This window comes from Meles meles, chromosome 13 (genome assembly GCF_922984935.1).
Source record: "Meles meles chromosome 13, mMelMel3.1 paternal haplotype, whole genome shotgun sequence".
Classification (NCBI taxonomy): domain Eukaryota; kingdom Metazoa; phylum Chordata; class Mammalia; order Carnivora; family Mustelidae; genus Meles; species Meles meles.
In genome coordinates, this window is record NC_060078.1 from 59,550,137 (window position 1) to 59,569,691 (window position 19,555).

The following is a 19,555-nucleotide window of genomic DNA, read 5'->3' on the forward strand; positions in this document are numbered from 1 at the left end:
ATATCTCGAGGTCATATGGCAAATGATTTGCTGAGCTAGGATAAAAAATTTGTAGGGCCAAGTGTATCACCATCTCATCTGTATGATTTCACCTGGCTAGCTCCTGCCTTTTGTTTAGAAAGTCAAGGTAGAGTTAATGCCATACACCGTGTCTCAAGGATTACTGGGAGGTCCCAAATGGCCGCTGGAAAAGAGTATTCCCCACTGATCTGTCACCATTCTCCTTTTCTACGTACTCTGAAATTCACACATTTTGTCACACAGTTTGGGAGGTAAAAAAAAAAAAAAGATTGGGATATAGCCTTCAGGAAGTCTTTATTTAAATGGACATTTTTTGCCTGAAAGACAACAGGCTTTAAAGCAAGAGTCCTTTACACATCCTCTATTTGTGGTGTATGTCGCAAGTGCAGCTCAACAAATACTACTGAAGATATCTCTTGGGCCAGGTACTGATATGGATTCGGCAACAAAATGAGACAGACACAGTCCCTGTCCTCATGGAACATCACAGTACAAATATGATGAATGTCATGAAAACAGAAGCCACAGGGAGCTTGGAGAGGACCCAGCATGAAGAGCTGACCTGGATAAACTTTCTGGCAACTTGAAGAAAATAGGAACTAGACAGATGAAATGTTAGTGGGAGAAGGGGCAGCGGAGTGCTCCATGTAGACAGAAAGAAATGTGTTAATGCTCAAAAAGTAGAGAAGAGAGCAAGGAGGAAGGGTGGCTGGAGATAAGGTAAATTTATAAGCAGGGAAGGAAGGACCAGGCACAGAGGGCCATGGTAAGATGTATTGACTTTATCCCATTGAAGGTCTTTATTTTATTTTATGTTAATTTTTTCCTAAGATTTTATTTATTTACTTGAAGTGGGGGGGAGTACAAGTAGGGGAAGGAGCAGAGGCAGAGGCAAGGGAGAAGCTCCCTGCTGAGCAGGGAGCCCAATGTGGGGCTCCATCCCAGGACCCCTGGATCATGACCTGAGCCAAAGGCAGACGCTTAACTGACTGAGCCACCCACGTGCTCCCCCACTGAAAGTTTTTAAACAGGGAAATGACATGCAGATTTGCACATTTGAAAGACCACTATGGATATAGTGTAGTGAATGGACTTCAGGCATAAGGATAAGGCACAGGGAACCTGTTCAGAAGCTATTTCCATAGTCTAAGATACCAGTGGTGGTGGCACGGAGAGAGGAGGACACAATGAAGAGAAGTTTAGTAGTTAGAATTGGTAGGATAGACAGAACTGGTGAAATTCATACAATCTATGAAGGAGGAAGAGTCAAAGATGACTCTCTGTCTTTTCCATGGTAGTGTTTATAATGATTTAATTTATGACAAAGTCATTATCTGTGCAATTGTTTATTTAATCTCTGCCTTCCTCACTGGGTTCTAAGCAACCCAAGGCCAGGGACCAACCATACTGAACACCTTCTTCCCTTGTGTCCATGCTCTGCATGGTATGTGGCATGTAACTGTGTTTAAAAGCTATTTATTGGTTAAATTATACTTTTTTGTTATAAGCAGATGGGTTTCTGGTGGTATCATTCACTGAGTTAGGGACATGGAGGAGGAAGGAGAAGTTTAGAGAAATGAGTTTTGGCCCTGCAGAGTTTCAGCTACCTGTGAAACATCCACACAGAAATGGCCTGTGAGCAATTGGAAACAGGGAGTCTAACCCTCAGGAGAGAGAGATGGGCTGGACGGATGTGGGAGTCATGAGTGTATGGAAAGCAGTGGAAGCCAGGGAGTATAGGAGATAGCCTAATTAGCAAGTTTAGAATAAGAAAAGAGACCAGGGAGAGCCCTCTGAGGATTGAGTATTTAAGGACTGTGCTGAGGAGGAGCCTACAAAGACGACTGAGGGGTGGTTGGAGGTAGGAGGAAACCCAGGAAATAATGGACTCTGAGGTTTAAGGGAAGAATATTTAAGAAAGAAGGAGTCAGGGTGTCTAATACCTTTAAGAACTCAAACACAGAGGGCGCCTGGGTGGCTCAGTGGGTTAAAGCCTCTGCCTTCAGCTCAGGTCATGATCCCAGGGTCCTGGGATAGAGCCCCGCATTGGGCTCTCTGCTTCACGGGGAGTCTGCTTTCTCCTCTCTCTCTGCCTGCTTGTGATCTCTGTCTGTCAAATAAATAAAAATTAAAAAAATCTTAAAAAACAAAAAAAAACCTTCAAACACAGGAGGTACTCGATAACCCACTTAACTATTTTTTTTTTAAAGATTTTATTTATTCATTTGACAGACAGAGATCACAAGTAGGCAGAGAAACAGGCAGAGAGAGAGGAGGAAGCAGGCTCCCCGCTGAGCAGAAAGCCCTATGTGGGGCTTGATCCCAGGACTCTGGGATCATGACCTGAGCTGAAAGCAGAGGCTTTAATCCACTGAGCCACCCAGGCACCCCAACCCACTTCACTATAGAGGTGGGCAAAAGCCAGAGTGATTTAAGGTGGAAAAGGGGCGAGAGAATAGATTTAGACAATGCAACCAGTCCCGTAATTCATTTATCAGGTTAGTTGTCATCTTTCAAAACCATTATACTCCCAAGAGAATGAAACGAAGGACTTGAATTTTTTAAAAAAGGCAGCGTGGAACCTGAGTCAACTCAAGTCCTTGATGAGGCAATTGCACGGAGGTTCAGGGGAACAATAGGTCCCCAGGGTGAGTGCCTGTAAGTGGGAGGAGAATAGGATAGATAACAGATTATTTCATCATTTTGCCTTGGGTCAGCCCTAATCCTCACATTTAAAGAATGTCAAAGGATTTACTGTCAGGACTTAGTTAGCCAATGGAACGCCACCTCTCACAGATTTTGCTAAGACCCTCACCCAAATAGCTAGAAGATAAAGTTCTGTTGAGAAACTTTAGGACAAGTCTCCAAGCTTTTCAACATTTTCCCTGCAAAGAAGCTATCCAGGGGAGAGCAAAGAACATGTAAGAAACAGCAACAACAAAACTTCTCTTAGCTGAGAACCTGGGGTTAATATTTAGTTAACTTATAGTTCAGGGATTTGATTTATCCTGTATCATCATTCTTGCCCTTTATCTCATTATAGGGATGTTAACTGAACTAATAAAACCATTTGTGTGAAATGCTTAAACAAAGTCAGTGATAAAAATACAAGGTGATACTTCCTTTCCTAAGGGTTTATAAATTAAACATTAACCTCAAGTGCCATTTGTTACCGGAGGGTTACACATTCCGTCCAATTGCTAACTAGAAAAATGGAAAGATAAACTACAGATTCTGTTTCTGATTTGGAAACTTCTAGGATTATAAGGCCAGGGAAAGTTGGCATGAAAAAATGCCTTTCTAATCCTTAAGTACAGAAAACCAGACCATCACCATTGCCCTGACCTCGGTGGATCCCCCAGTGGCCTTGGATTCTTGCAGCACCCCAGTTAGGAGGCTGTACACCCCACCTACTTGGCCTGGCCAGCCAAAACAAAGCAGTTTTCTGCTTTGTAAAGGTCTTATCTTCCCAGCTTAAGGGGTGGGGAAGAGTCTCGTCTTTCCTGCCTTCTCTGTGCCCAATCATTTTCACCACCTTGTAATCTCTCCTACCAAAGAACTTCTTGTTCAGAAGAGGTTAAAGTTGATTTGAATAGAAATTGAGTACAGAGGGGCGCCTGGGTGGCTCAGTGGATTAAGGATCCAACTCTTAATTTCAGCTCAGGTCATGATCTCAGGGTCCTGGGATCTGCCAGTGTTGGGCTCTGTACTCAGCATGGATGGCCTGAGACTGTCTCTCTCCCTTTCCCTCAGCATCCCCTACCCCCGCCCTCCCATCTCGCACATGTACTCACACACACACACACACACACACACACACACACACTCTCTCTCTCTCTCTCTCAAATAAATTAGTAAATCTTAAAAAAAAAAAAAAAGAAAGAAAGAAAAAGAAATCTGAGGGCAGAAAGTTTAGGAAGTCGAATTTCTACAAAAGCAACATCTCCATGGCACATATAAGAGTCTTAGTAATAAAATTGCTAATTCAGAAATTAGGCAAAATTGGGAATAAAGAAGTTATAGGAAAGCTGTCTTTTCAATGTACTTTGGTAATGGCAAACGTGTTTTTGTGTGTATTTCTCCCCAGGGGCTGCTAGTGATAATGAGGATTAAGGGGCTTAGAAGCAAACTCCAAAATACCCAAGATGGGAACTCCAAAAAGACAAGTCTTCATTTCCTGTCATCTTGACGCATCTCTTTTTCTCCAGTTAAGTGTACCCGGATACCATAAACTCCTTCCTAGTATTATTTCCATCTCTCATGATAATTTAGAAAAGGGCCCTTAAGTCTGTCCCTAAAATTCATTCATTCAACAAAGACTTAAGTTTCTTTTGTTTTTCACCATTGTGCCAAAGGTTGCAGTTACAATTGTGAATTAGAATTGATCCTCAACTTCAAGGAATTTATGGTTTAGTGGTGACCCAAGAAAAAAGAAATCAGAAGATTTCTGGCGACCTAAAGCATATTCTGTCACTTAAAGGCAATAACACCTGATCTACTTTATAGCTAAGTACATCTTATGATTTTGTGTTATTGAAACCATGACTCCAAATCTAAATATACCTGTATATTCATATAACCTTACATGTTTACACTGTTAAATTTTAAACCGGTCCTTAAGCAGAGGGCTTTTGCAATTCATTCATTCTGGGTTTTTTTCTGAGGTATTTCTTAATACTGACGCACTTATCAGAAGACTTAAGCATACCCACCAATTTTGAGAGTCAAAGGGCGTATGTGTTAATAAGCACAGGGTTTGTTCACGAATATTCTCTTTTCCTTAGTTTCTTTAAAAAAATCTTTTAACAAAGTTTTATTGTTCGGTATGTGCGGATGGCAAGGGATCTGTTCGTGCCTCTTCACCAGCAGCTAGGATAACTCCAGCCCGTGTCTCTGGTGTAAATGATTTGGCTCCGTGCTTTGAAACCCGCTGAGTAAGTCCTTTACTGAAGAGCTTCTGAAGGGCAGCCCTGGCTGCCCATGCCCAAGGGGATGGGGGGTGTTTGCGTTATCTCCAGGCTCTGAGACAACAGCCAGGGTGGTAACCTTGGAGTTGGTAACCTCCTTACAAAGTTTGTCATATGTCACTTGATCAAACATTTGTTGAGCTCCTCTCGAACTTTGCCTTGGGACCACTTCTTTTTGGCCAATTTTGGACCGCTTGTTAGTGACCACAATTCTGGTCACTAGGACTTTGTCTGTCTTGGCTGACTTTCCGGCCTCTCTCTTCTTCTTGTTCTTGGGCTGCCTGGTGAAACTCCGAGAGCCGCTGAGAGCCGCTGCTACCCTTGAGGCATCACTCAGATGCCTGAGGAAAAGGACTCTTCTCCCTAGTTTTGATGGATTAGTTTGCCTTGAAAGACATGTTTAATTATTACATAGCACTCATATTTGACAAACAGCTTTCCACAGCTGGGGTGTCTTCTGTTTTGTTAACTAATTTGATTCTTAACCTCTTTTTTTAACCACTCTTAACCTCAAAAGTGCTTTTACAATGTACTATCCGGTTCCTGACTTCAAACGCCTGGTGCTTGAAACTGAGATACGGGCAAAGTGAGACAGAAGTGTAGGATGTCATGCCATGACAATTTAACAATATTCATCCTTTTCCTTTCCTTTTCTCCTTATGAACTTGGTAATGAATCTGAAATCTTTCTTCCGCCAGTCTTGGTGAATGCCGAGTCAATGAACACAGAACTCGACATCAAATTATCTTGTGTAGAACAAATGTGGCAATTTCAGTTCATTCCTTCATTCAACGAACATCTACTGAAGGCCTTCTAAAGGGCAGGTTCTGTGGGAGGTGTTGAGGATACATAAGTGAGCAAACAGAGAAAATTCCCTGCCCCTAAGGATGTTAGTGCAGTTTGCAATCATTGAACCCAAACTCCTAAATAATCAGTTCTGAGAATGGACTCTGCACTTTTAGGGGCAAGGGAGACAAATGACAGGAATCCCAGATCATATGAAAGTTGTAGGATGTGGAGTCAAAGGGCCACTGGATTTGCAATCAGGAGACATTGATTGTAGTCTAACTGTACTAATCCTCTTCATTATTTTCTGGGTCTTAGCCTTCTCATTTCTTAAGTAATGGCATCGAATTTCATAATCTCAAAAGTCTCTTCTGGGTTTTAGTCTATTATTCCGTAACAGGTAACATGCATTTACTCACTTGCTTGCTTAAGGTAAATGATTTGCACAGATTGTAGAGATTTTTTTTTAAAGTATAGCAATATCCAAGAGTCATCTTAAACTTTTATTCCTTCTGTAGCTACAGTACAGTATAGAATTATATATTATGTTCAGAGTAATGATCCCAAGGAATTGCAGGATGCTGACTCAGTAAGAGAAGATTTAATTATGTTCATTAGACTACTTATTAAAGCAAGAAAATACCCCAAGGCAATTTAAGGGTATTTCAAACAAAGTGTCTTCTCGTTAACCCATAGTTAATCTGAAACCCAATTAACCAGTATGCTCTATTCCAAGATTTTACTGTTCTAGACTTATTTATTCTTCTTTACAACCAAGACCAAATCACTGATCCAGATCTCAGTTGTCCCACATTTATACTGCTAAAATCAATGGATTATTTCCCCCTCAAACAATATAAAAAGCTACCAGAATAATCACTTCAGAGACAGAAAAAGCAGTTCTTTAAACAAGAAATAGGTATGAGTGAAATGATAAAATTCTGAGTTGCTTTAAAACACTCCGGATATACTCTAAGGTATGTGCAATTAGAAAGCAAGGGGGAAAAAAAAAAAAGAAATAAAGCAACTATTTTCCAAGTATGCTTATATTTCAATAAACCTTAATCCTTTCTAAATTCCAAATACCTGTAAGTTTTAAAACATGCGCAATAAAGTTCTCTGGAAAGTGTAACTCACTGATGAGAGTATCAGCACGACTACTTGTCTTTTGATCTTGTGTGTTTTTCTTTTTTTTTTTTAAAGAAGCTCTGCGACCCCAAGATCCAGAGTTGCTCGCTCTACTGACAGCCACCAGGTGCCCCAAGGTTATTTCTCTTTATTCACTATATTTAAGAAGCTAAAGCTAATGCAGAATTCTTTGAACTCTTAGTAGACACTAACCTGGCTCAACTTTCTTCTTTTCTTTTTTTTTTTTTTAAGATTTTATTTATTTATTTGAGAGAGGGAGAGAGAGAGCCCAAGCAGGGGGAGGGGCAGAGGGACAAGCAGACTCCCCACCGAGATCACGACCTGAGTGGAAATCAAGAGTCAGCCACTTTAACCGACTGAGCCACCCAGGTGCCCCTGTTAAGCCTGTCTTCTGGAAACACTACTCTCTCTCTCTTTCTGTCTCTCCTGGCTCTCCTTTACTTCTCACTCTGTCAACATACCTTTCCTCATCATTCGATCTTAACATTTGTATTGAGCAAGTAGTGCACATCTAACAATGTGAGAAGCAAGAATTTGAGGGATATCACAGATCTGGGCTTGGAGCCTACAGTCAAAGACTTACAGTCTAGGTGGGAGGATAGCAAACATGTCAGAGCAAACAAAACCATGAGGAAATCGTTACACTAAGCCATGCCATCCTGGCTCACCGGTATAACTTTAGAAACTCTTGGTTGAGAAAACCAAGCAGTAGAAGACACAGACATAGAGAAACAAAGAAAAAAAAACCATGCCACCATCTGCCAGGAAATATTATGCAAATCTGCAGAGGTGCAAAGCCTTCTCAGGCTATCTGAACTTTGGTTATTAGAAAACAAGCAGAGAGTGCACCCAGCTAGACTGGCGGATTTATATAAACTTTCACACATCTCCTTTCTAATTGTAGTAATTTAGCTGGATGTCACCAAACATGATGAAACCATGGAAAAACATGTCCAGGTACAAGTATCAGAAAAGTGTGAGTGTGTGTGCATGAGAGAAACAGAGACAGAGAGACAGAGAGATACAGAGAGAGACTTAGCCTGGTCAGCATCAACTGAAAGATGCACGATCAGTGATCCAGTCTGTTCCACCAATATAAACCCGTGTGTCTTTGGGTGGAAATAGCACCAGACGAGAAGCTAGATCTATTACCTAATGCCTGACTATAAATACCAAATAAAAATATAACTAACAAGGCATATCTTACAGTAGGTACTGGGCCACACAGACATGTTTTTATAAAGTCACACATTGACTTGGGGATTACCATAGTTTCACTCTAACCAAGACGGTCACAGCGATTGACTTTTAACCTCAGCAGAAGGCCTGTGCATGCCTGGGCAGAGCCTCTTCCCAGTTCATTCTAGTTTCACAGCGTGGAGGTTTTGGATTTCTGATCTGGCAAGGATGTTCCACCCCATGACTTCTAGGGGATGTTTACAGAGATTAACCCATAGGTAAGGAAAAGAAACTGCCTCACCTAAAAGCATAAGGAAGTGGTGCACCCTGCTGGAAAAAGTGGCAATTGCAGCCCTAGTGGGGTTTTTTTGGTTTGTTTTGTTTTTTGGTTTTTTGTTTTTAGGACAGCGACCTGCTCATTTTGTAGCACTAGATTTCATCTCTCCACAATGTGGCGCTGCTGTTCTCAAGGTCATTTTTCAGCCAGCTTAGGGTAGGAAGACTTGGGACATAGAGGAGGAAGCACAGGGTGGGGGCACAAGGAAGCCGGAGAGGTTAAGAAAGCAAGCCAGTTCTTTCTGCCAGAAAGAACGTCCCTAGCTCCTCAAATTAGATCCACTGCAGTAAGTAAAGGCATTCCCTAATCAAAGTAATTCATTTTTGGATCATTTAACCCAATAGTTCTCAAACCTGGCTGCTCAACAGAATCACCAGGAGGACACTTCTAAAGATACCAATTCCCAGATTCAATTCCACCCCCAAGAAACTCTGATTCATAAATTTGAGGAGGGGCCCAGTCATCTGTCTTTAAAAGAGAGCTCTCCTGAAGATCACTGGGGGTTTGTCTACACGAGATTTGGAAGGGAAACAATCGTTTTAAGAGGAAGCAGTCCTTGTAGGGCTCTGCAAAGAGGGCTTCCATTTTTCAACTCAATAACAGCAAATGCACTGAGCATCTATTCTGTGCTAGTGAGTCCTCTAAGAAATTAGAACACAATTTATTGAGTAAACTCATCTATATCTTTTAGGAGCTTACTAAGCAGACCTCTGTTTGGTGTTTTCTCTTGCCCGTTTCTGGCAAAAACTCTGTGACACAAAAGATTCGCAATTCCCTAGTACCAGACGCCACTGTCTACCTTTTATGTACCAATCATCCCAGTTAGGGAACAAGGGTGATCTGGCTCTCTTTGGCATCATTCAGAACTGAATTTGAATCTTAATTTAACAAGTCATCCACTACGAGACATTAAAAAAGTTACGTAGCCTTTCTGCCTTTATTTATAATAGAAATTAGTCATACCTGCCTCTGAAGTCTGTTATAAGATTCAAATGAGATCTTTTAAAATCCTTAGCCATCTGCCTGGTGCACGGTGTTTAATAAATGTCATTTATTCATAGTAGTAGTAGCCGGCTCCCTTGATCTCTAGAACTTATCTCAAGCACCTGTGTCATCTAATGACTCTCTGTGTTCACAGTTTTTCCTTGTCCCAATGCCCTGTTTTTGTTTTTGCTTTTACAACACTGAGAAAAGGATGTTTTATTATCTTAACTTGACTATAAATTATAATGATTATTTATAAAAGTTATATAAATGCAACCTGATTATCTTTAAAGTCTCAAAGAGCCAAACACAAATAAAGCACAGAAAATTAAATGAATTAAAGAAAGTTCTGACATGATTCTTCCACACATTATATGTAATCACTGGAAGAATCCTTGCAATAATTACCCAAAGTAATACTAAAGGTAACAAAAGAGATGTTTGGTCATAAATGTAAATTCAAATGTACAGTATATCTGCAATAATAGATCAAAGTGTAGCTGCAATTTCTAGCAGCAATAAACATGTTAGTTTGCAATACTGTATTCTTCAATGAAATAAGCAAGCAGATCAAGGATAAAATGTTGGATAGTCTTATCAACCAGGCCACCTTTCAGGACAGTTTTTCAGGGTAGTGTTCTACCCATGTAACTGAGCTGTTTGTTATTATTCTAGAGCCAGTACTTTATTTGCAGAGTCTGCACATCAAAATATAACAAATAATTATACATCAGGATCGGTAGGAATACCAACTATGATTTCACAACTGCCACTATGTGTTTCTTCTTCTCTGACACAATTGCCACAGATCCAGACTTGCTATGTTTGAGACGATTCCCCTCCGTTCATCGGCGAGCTTCCTTCATGATCCGCTGTTCTTGGATCTGGCTGTAGATAGATTTTGGTAGATGCCGGTGACGAGCAATGCGTTTTATATGAGGATGATGTTGAAATTTCTCCTTCAACTTCTGGTTATAATCTTTGGCTGCTTTTTCTTGTGATGTAAGCACACCCAATTTTTCAGAAGCATTAGCTTTCGATAGATGAATGTTCATTTCATCAGATCCACACATAATATATTTGCGTCAGAAGTTCATTTTACACAGATAACATGTTGCATTCTCTTTGTGTGATAAGCTTCCCTGCTTCTACTTTTGTCCACAGGGAAGATACAAATAGATTTATCAAAACTAGCAGACACAGGCTCTTTCCCAGTGGGAGAAAAATCCACATCAAGCACCGCAGACACATGATCCATATGTACCATTACAGGAGTGTGCAGCGCACGCATATCAAACGTATACAAGTTGTAATCAAATTCATTTGCTGCAGTAAAAATGAAAGCTTCCATAGGGTTCCAACAAATTGTATTTGTTCTCATATCTAAGATGACCTTTTTCAGCGGAGTAGCTTGCCTCATATCATATAGTACTATATTCCTGCCAGAAGCACAACTTCCCAAGAGAAATGTCTCAATTGGGTTAAATTTAACACTACTTATACTGTTGAATCCCCAGGCCATTGAACAGATAGGGCTTGTTCTTTGTTCATCCCAAATGTTTACTTGCTGTCCACATGTGGCAAAAACAGCTTCTTTCCAGTGATGATCAATTCCCATATACACTGTCTTTCCTAATATCGTATGCAATGGTTCTTCCTCTTCTCCATAGCCCGGTCCATCCATTTTCCATTGCTTCACAGTTTTGTCATCACCAACAGTAAAAAAAGAAGTCCCACAAAAGCGAGTACATATTCCTCGTACAAAACCTTCATGTGCTTGTATTGTATGGGTACGTTTCCGTTTAGTCAAGTTCCAAATCCTAACCTCTCCATCACATGCCCCATAAAGGACAGTGGCCAGGCTCTTTGGATGCTTTGTCAAGCAACTGACTCCATCTCGGTGACCATCCAGAGAAGCAAGGAATGGTTTTGCAAATACCTGTTCCAGTTTGGTAGCATTTAAAGCTCTTACATATTCTCGTGGGACCTCAAAAGGATGTAAGGTAGGATCATAGTTTCTTGGAACTCTTTGTAAGTCCAGCTTGGTTTTGCAGACATAGTTGTCTGGGTTCCGGCTGAGCATCTTCACCTTCATTTTGGCTGCTAGTTGCCCCCCGACCCCCCAAGCCTTTCTTCCACGTTCGGATTACCCACCACCTCCTCAGACACCCCAATACCCTGTTTTGAGAACTGCTGGCCTGCCCTCCAATCACTTGGGAAGAAAGTAAAGCAAGGAAAGCATGCTTCCCTCCCCAGAGTTGGCATGGGTAGATACAATAACTATATTTATCCATCTTAATTCCCTTTCCCACACCCCCACCCCTGTAATGTTAGAATGAAATAGTTGGAATTTACCTGAGCATGAGTTTTCAGACTCTGGTGAGCAACAGAATAATCAGAATCACATATAAAAAGTGTGGTTTCCGAGGCCACTCAGCAGGACTCTGATTAAGTGAACCCGGTGGGGGGCACAGAGTTCTCCACTTGAACCTCCAGCTCACACTTTGAGACCCAGGGCTTTAAGAACTATGTAGTCCCAGGTGATGGGTATGAACAAACTTAGAGTGGTGATCATTTCACTATATATATGTATCATATCAGCGTGTGGTACAACTTATGTGTATACAATGTTATATATCAAGTCTATTTCAGTAATAGACTGAGAGAGGGGAGGACAAAGAATTATGGAGTCCCAGGGTAGCAAGTTGAAAAGCTCCCGGGGTCAAGCAGATCATGCACATGGTTGAAGAGGCAGAGCGTAAGGCAAAAAAGGTGTGATGCTTACCAAATAGAACTGGAAAGTATATGTCTTTCTTTGCTTTTAGAAATTAAGTGATAATGCATAAACTGAAATAATTTTCTAAACAAATAAAATTTGTCTTTCAGCCCAGAAACATAAAAGGACTTGCTCAATGCTACTTGAGTAGTGATAGAGCTGGGCCCAGAGCCTCACTTTCTGAATGCCCTGGTCACCAGGCCATATAATTTCACAAGGGGACTCAATAGTCTACTTCTTTGGCCCACTAAATCTCATACCCAGTGGGAGAAAAGGAAAAATAGCATCAGGAAAGTTAACCTCGGAGGATTACTCCAGCCTGGACTATGCCACCAAACAGAATTTTCTTTGAGAAAAGCAGTGAGAGGTCATGGAGGCCTTGAGCCATGGCCACGAGTGCCAAAGCTTTCTCAGACTACAGACCAATACTACTAATTATTTTGTGATAGATCTTAACACTCTTTAAATGTTTATTTTCAAAGCAACCAAAAGCAGTTTGTAGCCTTCTTGAGGGAACTATCCACCTGATAATGGTGATCAATAACAAAATTATCAGACTATATTAGTCCTTAAAGATATCCCCAACATATCATTAAGGGGGGGAAACCAAATTGCAATAAAAATGTAGACTGTGAGCAGTAGGAAAAAACACATATATACATACGTGTGTGTGTATGGTGAAGGGACAGAAAAATGTTTAGAAGAATATGTTCCTCTTAACAATAAATACCTCCAGAGAATGGGCCTGCAGAGAGGAGAGCATTCCCTTTTTATTTTGTATAACTCTAAATTTTTAAAAAAACAATTAGAAAGTCTCAGTTTATATATCTCAAAAATCAAATACAGTCCCTCATCTGGCTCCTTGCTTAGCAGGACACCCGCTTCCCCCTCTGCCTGCTGCTTCTCCTGCTTGTGCTCACACTCTTGCTCTCTTTCTCTGACAAATAAATAAACAAAATCTTTTTTAAAAAGCAAATACGGGGGTGCCTGGGTGGCTCAGTGAGTTAAAGCCTTTGCCTTTGGCTCAGGTCATGATCCCATGGTCCTGGGATCAAGCCCCGAATCGGGCCCTCTGCTCAGCAGGGAACCTGCTTCCTCCTATCTCTCTGCCTGCTTCTCTGACTACTTGTGATCTCTGTCAAATAAATAAATAAAATCTTTTTTAAAAAATCAAATACAGATAGTAGATAAATGGCAGTGATGACACCATAGTTATTTAATCTCTCTAAATCCCCACATAGAAAGCGGGAGAGCAACAGAAAGCAAACCAAAAATCTATGGACCACATTTTGCAAAGCTAGGTGACAGGGTATCTCCACGAATGCCAAGCAGGGGAGAGCAAATCAGCCACACATTTGCATAATTTCAGCATCTGTGCCAGAAAGCAACAAGACCTCTGACAGATCCCCCAAACTGAAAAACCCCAAAACAGCCAAGGAAAGGAAGGCAAGTCGATTTGAGAACATGAGATTAAACTAAGAGTTTGGCCTAATCCTATTAGTGGCTGAGGGCATGGGGCTCATGGTTCAAATCTGCATCTTAGAGCAGTCTAACCCCTTAGCAACTCTTTTTTTTTTTTTTAAAGATTTTATTTATTTATTTGTCAGAGAGAGAGAGAGTGAGCACAGGCAGACAGAGTGGCAGGCAGAGACAGAGAGAGAAACAGGCTCCCCGCCGAGCACGGAGCCCGATGTGGGACTCGATCCCAGGACGCCGGGATCATGACCTGAGCTCGAGACCCCAGGGTTGTGAGATCGAGACCCCATCAGGCTCCACGCAAAGTGGGGAGTGTGCTCAAGATTCTCTCTCCCTCTGTCCCTGCCCTTCTCCAGCTCACATGCCCGCACGCATATACTCTATCTAAAAATAAACAAATCAACCTTAAAAAAAAAAAAACAACAGAAAAGTATCGAGGTTAAATTGATAAAAGAATTCATTATCCTGAAAAGAAAAATAAGAAGCAGAATAACATTTCTACAGATAATGCAAGCACACCAGAAAGACTACAACTACTTTACTCTGCTTCAAAACAAACAGAAAGCCCTTTAAAAACAATACAAGACATAAAAGATCCTTACACCACACATGAAAATAGACTCAAAATGGATGAAGGACCTCAATGTGAGAAAGGAATCCATTAAAATCCTTGAGGAGAACACAGGCAGCAACCTCTTCGACCTCAGCCGCAGCAACATCTTCCTAGGAACAACCGCAAAGGCAAGGGAAGCAAGGGTAAAAATGAACTATTGGGATTTCATCAAGATCAAAAGCTTTTGCACAGCAAAGGAAACAGTTAACAAAACCAAAAGACAACTGACAGAATGGGAGAAGATATTTGCAAACGACACATCAGATAAAGGGCTAGTATCCAAAATCTATAAGGAACTTAGCAAACTCAACACCCAAAGAACAAACAATCCAATCAAGAAATGGGCAGAGGACATGAACAGACATTTCTGCAAAGAAGACATCTAGATGGCCAACAGACACATGAAAAAGTGCTCCACGTCACTCGGCATCAGGGAAATACAAATCAAAACCACAATGAGATATCACCTCACACCAGTCAGAATGGCTAAAATTAACAAGTCAGGAAGTGACAGATGCTGGAGAGGATGTGGAGAAAGGGGAACCCTCCTCCACTGTTGGTGGGAATGCAAGCTGGTGCAACCACTCTGGAAAACAGCATGGAGGTTCCTCAAAAGGTTGAAAATAGAACTACCCTATGACCCAGCAATTGCACTACTGGGTATTTACCCTAAAGATACAAACATAGTGATCCGAAGGGGCACGTGTACCCGAATATTTATAGCAGCAATGTCTACAATAGCCAAACTATGGAAAGAACCTAGATGTCCATCAACAGATGAATGGATAAAGAAGATGTGGTATATATACACAATGGAATACTATGCAGCCATCAAAAGAAATGAAATCTTGCCATTTGCAACGACGTGGATGGAACTAGAGCGTATCATGCTTAGTGAAATAAGTCAATCGGAGAAAGACAACTATCATATGATCTCCCTGATATGAGGACATGGAGAAGCAACATGGGGGGTTAGGGGGATAGGAGAAGAATAAATGAAACAAGATGGGATTGGGAGGGAGACAAACCATAAATGACTCTTAATCTCACAAAACAAACTGGGGGCTGCTGCGGGGAGGTGGGGTTGGGAGAGGGGGAGGGGGTTATGGACATTGGGGAGGGTATGTGCTATCGTGAGTGCTGTGAAGTGTGTAAACCTGGCGATTCACAGACCTGTACCCCTGGGGATAAAAATACATTATATGTTTATAAAAAAAAATTGGAAGGGGAGGCGAACCATAAGAGACTATGGACTCTGAAAAACAACCTGAGGGTTTTGAAGGGTCAGGGGTGGGAGTTTGGGGGAACAGGTGGTGGGTAATAGGGAGGGCACGTTTTGCATGGAGCACTGGGTGTTGTGCAAAAACAATGAATATTGTTATGCTGAAAAAATAAATAAATTTAAAAAAAATTAAAAAAAACAATACAAGACATAAAAGAATAGTACAAACTGAAATAGAAAAATTCAGAAATAAAGTTAAAAAACTCACAGAAGAATTAGAAATAAAAGAAAAAATTCAGAAATAAAGATTAAATGATGAGGAACATCACAGCAAAAAAAAAAAAAAAACAAAAACCACAGATGATGGCTTAAGATAAATAGAAAGTGAAAAGGAGGGAAATTTAAAAACCAAAAAGAAATTGGGGTGCTTGGGTGGCTCAGTCAGTTAAGTGTCTGACTCTTGATCTCGGCTCAGGTCTTGATCTCAGGCTCATGAGTTCAAGCCTGCATTGGGTTCATTAAAAAAAAAAATACAAGAGAAAGTGACAAATACCAAAGATAAAATAAGAACATCCAATGTAGGGATTTGGATATCGATACTCTTACCATTGGGAGAGACTCCAGCTATATTGGGAACATAAATGTTTAGACATGTTTAACTTTTTAATTTAGCTTAAACTAAAAGCTTGTTCAATGCTATTGAAGTTGTTTTGCTAATTAGAATTCAAATCCCCTTTCCTAGGAAGGTTTCCTCTAGCTAGTTACAAAAACGAACACTCAGGTGAAGAGAATGAAACGGGTCAGGAACCCTTATATCTTGAACTGATCCAGATTTTATGGGTCCTTACGCAACATGGGGAGCCCTCTTTAAGAAAAAGAATACCCAAAAAATGCCTTATTTCTGTAGATTTTACAACAACATGGCAGTTCAAGGGGCCGCCCTAATTAAGCGTGGGAAGTCTACCTCTGCATGCCAACTTCTAATACCAGAATAGGCTGTCCTCTAGCTTTTTAAAAATTTTTTTTCAAAAAGACTTCATTTTTCCAGGGCCATTTTAGGTTCACAGCAAAATTACCAGCAAAGTACAGAGATTTTTCCATCAACTTCTGTCCCCACACATGCACAGCCCCTCCCACTATCAACGTCTCCGGCCAGAGTTTGTTATAATCAAGAACCTACACTGACACATTCAGATTTACTCTGGGGGTGGAACATTCTATAGATTTGCACAAAAGTATAATGACACATATCTATTACCGTGGTATCATGCAGAATACTTTCACCATCCCCCAAATCCTCTGTGCTCCACCTGTTCATCCCTCCTCACCACTCCCTGGCAATCGTTGATATCAGTCTCCGTAGTTTTGCCTTCTACAGACTGTCTTTTAGCAGGTTGCTGTTGCCAACACAGTACAGTTTGCCTTAATTTTTAACTTTATCTTTTTTTTTTTGGTGGGGGAAAAATACCTAACAGTATTTACCATTTTAACTTTTTAAAAAGATTTTATTTAGTTATTTGAGATAGAGAAAGAGAGCATGGGTGGGGGGCAAAGGGAGCAGAAAGCCCAGTGTGGGGCTGGTCTCTCCAGGACTACCCAGGATCATGACTTGAGCCAAAGGCAGATGCTCAACCAACTGACCCACCCAGGAGCCCTCATCTTAAAATTTTTGAGGATACAGTTCAGTAGTGTTAAGTGTATTCACATTGTTGTGAAATAGATCTATTCTCTTTCCTCTTGCCCCAGACTACCTCCTTTTTTGTACTCTTTCTCTTAACAGCATCCTTATCATTCAGATTCAAAATCTCAGCAATAACCAACAACCTCTGACGACTTCTGTTTCACTTACTGACTCCAATCACTTACTGACTCCAAGACTTCCATCTGTAAGTTCTGTTGATTGAGCCAGTCTCCAAGATGTTTCTCATCTCATCAGGCCCTTCCTTTCCAAGGTAACAACGGCAAGAGTTTTATAAGTGATTCTCTTATCTCCAGGATCTCTCACCAGAGACATTTTTTAAACCAAATTAACATTTTTTAAAAGTTTTTAATCATGCTACTCCTTTGTTCAGAAAAAACTTCAGTGACTCCCCCTACAAAATAAAAGATGGTGTCCTTAGCTTATCAAACCAGGTTATGCTTAAGATGCTATAACTTATCTTTTTAGCCTCATCTCCAATAAGCATGGCATGATTCCAGGCGATCGGCAAGAAGAAAAGAGCCATCTTCTATGTCCAAGGCAAAGAATGCCTCTCCATAAAGACCATGCCATAACACTACTGTGACACTGATTTCATTAGTGCTCTCACTTCAAGAATGCCTTTCCTATCCCCGAACGATGTAAGAGTACATACCATTGTGAAATCGCAGGCAATGAAAGTAAAATGTTCTTGCCTCTTGTATTATTTTTCTGTTGGAAATAATAGAAATATAACTCCTCTGGACAATCATGGAACCAAAGTCCTGAAAAAAACTCTTCTGGTCTGTCCACTTCTCTTTATGTCCACAGCTACCACCCCTGGCCAAGCCGCCCCATCTTTCACCTGGACTACCACAGGAGCCTCCTAAATTGTTCTCCCTGCTTCTATTCTAACACCCTTCTGATTCATCCTTCACACGATGGTCAGAATACATTTTCACATAGTATAAGCCATACATGATACTCCCCTGTCTTCCCACTGTCCTTTCAATGAAATCCAAACTCTCTGAAGGCTCTTTCTGATCTAGTTTGTGCTACCTCTTTGAACTTACCTTAATCCATTCTCCCCGCTTCGCTTGCTATACACCAACCATGCAGGTATTCCTTGTGCTCTGTACACCTGCCTAGATTGTTCCTACTTTTGGCCCTCTGTATTTACTCTTTCATTGGAATGCTATTCCTGAATCTATGCCAGGTGGCTCCTTCTTATCTTTCAGGTTTCACCTCATAAATTGCCTCCTCTGAAATGTCTTCTATGATCACACAACCTAAATAGAAATTTGGGGCGCCTGGGTGGCTCTGTTGGTTAAGCATCCAACTCTTGATTTTGGCTCAGGTCATGATCTCAGGGTCCTGGAACCAAGCCCTCAGTAGGGCTCTGTGCTCAGCAAGGAGCCTCCTTGAGATTCTCTCTCCCTCTCTGCCCTTCCACCATCTAATCATGTGCATATACACACACGTGTGTTCTCTCTCTCTTTCAAATAAATAAATCTTAATAAATAAATAAATAAATAAATAAATCTTAATAAATAAAAGGCCTGTGGTCATTTCCTATTAATTACCTTGTTTCATAGCATGTATCATCTGAAATTATTTTGTCATTTGTTCAATATCTATCTCCTCTCCCGCCTCTGTAAGTTCCATGACATGAATTGGTCTCTATTTTCTTCACAGCTGCATTCTGCTCCACAGGCAATTTCTAGCACAACACAGGTGCTCATTAAATACAGTCTGAATGAATGAATGAACTACCTTCAAGCAACCTGAAAGTGGTGTAGCCTGTTCTCTCCTTAAATACCTCCAGAGAAGATTCCACCATTTTCTGAAAAATGAATTCCCGCATCCAATAACTTTTCATTGTCAGAAAGGTCCTCTTAATATCCAACCTAAATCCTTCCTAAGGCAATTGCTGTCTCTTCTCATTTGGTCCTCAACAGAATCATTAAATTGCCTTTTTATAGTCAGTAATAAATTTGTTATTGGTCCTCTTAACACTAGCTACTTCCCACACTTTCTAACACTATTCTTTTCTGTCCTTGTTAGAGTTCTCTGTTTCAAGCTTCATTTGTGAGTCCAGCACTAAATATGACTACTACTGCTCGAATGTGCTATGTACAGAAATCTCAACTTAAAAAGAGTAGTCCATACATCATCTCACTTCTTTCCTGATCTCTTTTTCTACAGGTTCTGCATGTGAATTCATAAGGATGCTTGGATGCTTGGACCTTCTCAAGAATCTGCAGGTACAAATGAGAAGTTGCAAAATAGCTAGAGTGTGTAGATCTTAGGAAAGCTTCCTCAGCATGGCTGGCCCACCTGTGCTTCAGCTACCCACACAAAGCAGGT

At 40.8% G+C, this 19,555-nt stretch overlaps 1 protein-coding gene and 2 pseudogenes across 1 annotated transcript in view; 1 reads left to right on the forward strand and 2 right to left on the reverse strand.

Annotated features, from left to right (window-relative positions):
- Nucleotides 1-4,834: 4,834 nt before the first annotated feature.
- Nucleotides 4,835-7,394, reverse strand: LOC123955071 (annotated as a pseudogene).
- Nucleotides 7,395-10,175: 2,781 nt separating this feature from the next.
- On the reverse strand, nt 10,176-11,518 carry LOC123955072 (annotated as a pseudogene).
- A 7,873-nt stretch (nt 11,519-19,391) lies between these two features.
- The window catches only part of WNT8B (Wnt family member 8B), a 37,090-nt gene continuing 36,926 nt past the window's right edge, over nt 19,392-19,555 (forward strand). Inside the window, exon 1 of the mRNA XM_046026460.1 lies at nt 19,392-19,452. The gene's annotated coding sequence lies outside the window, so the exon portion shown is untranslated. The remainder of the gene's footprint in view (nt 19,453-19,555) is intronic.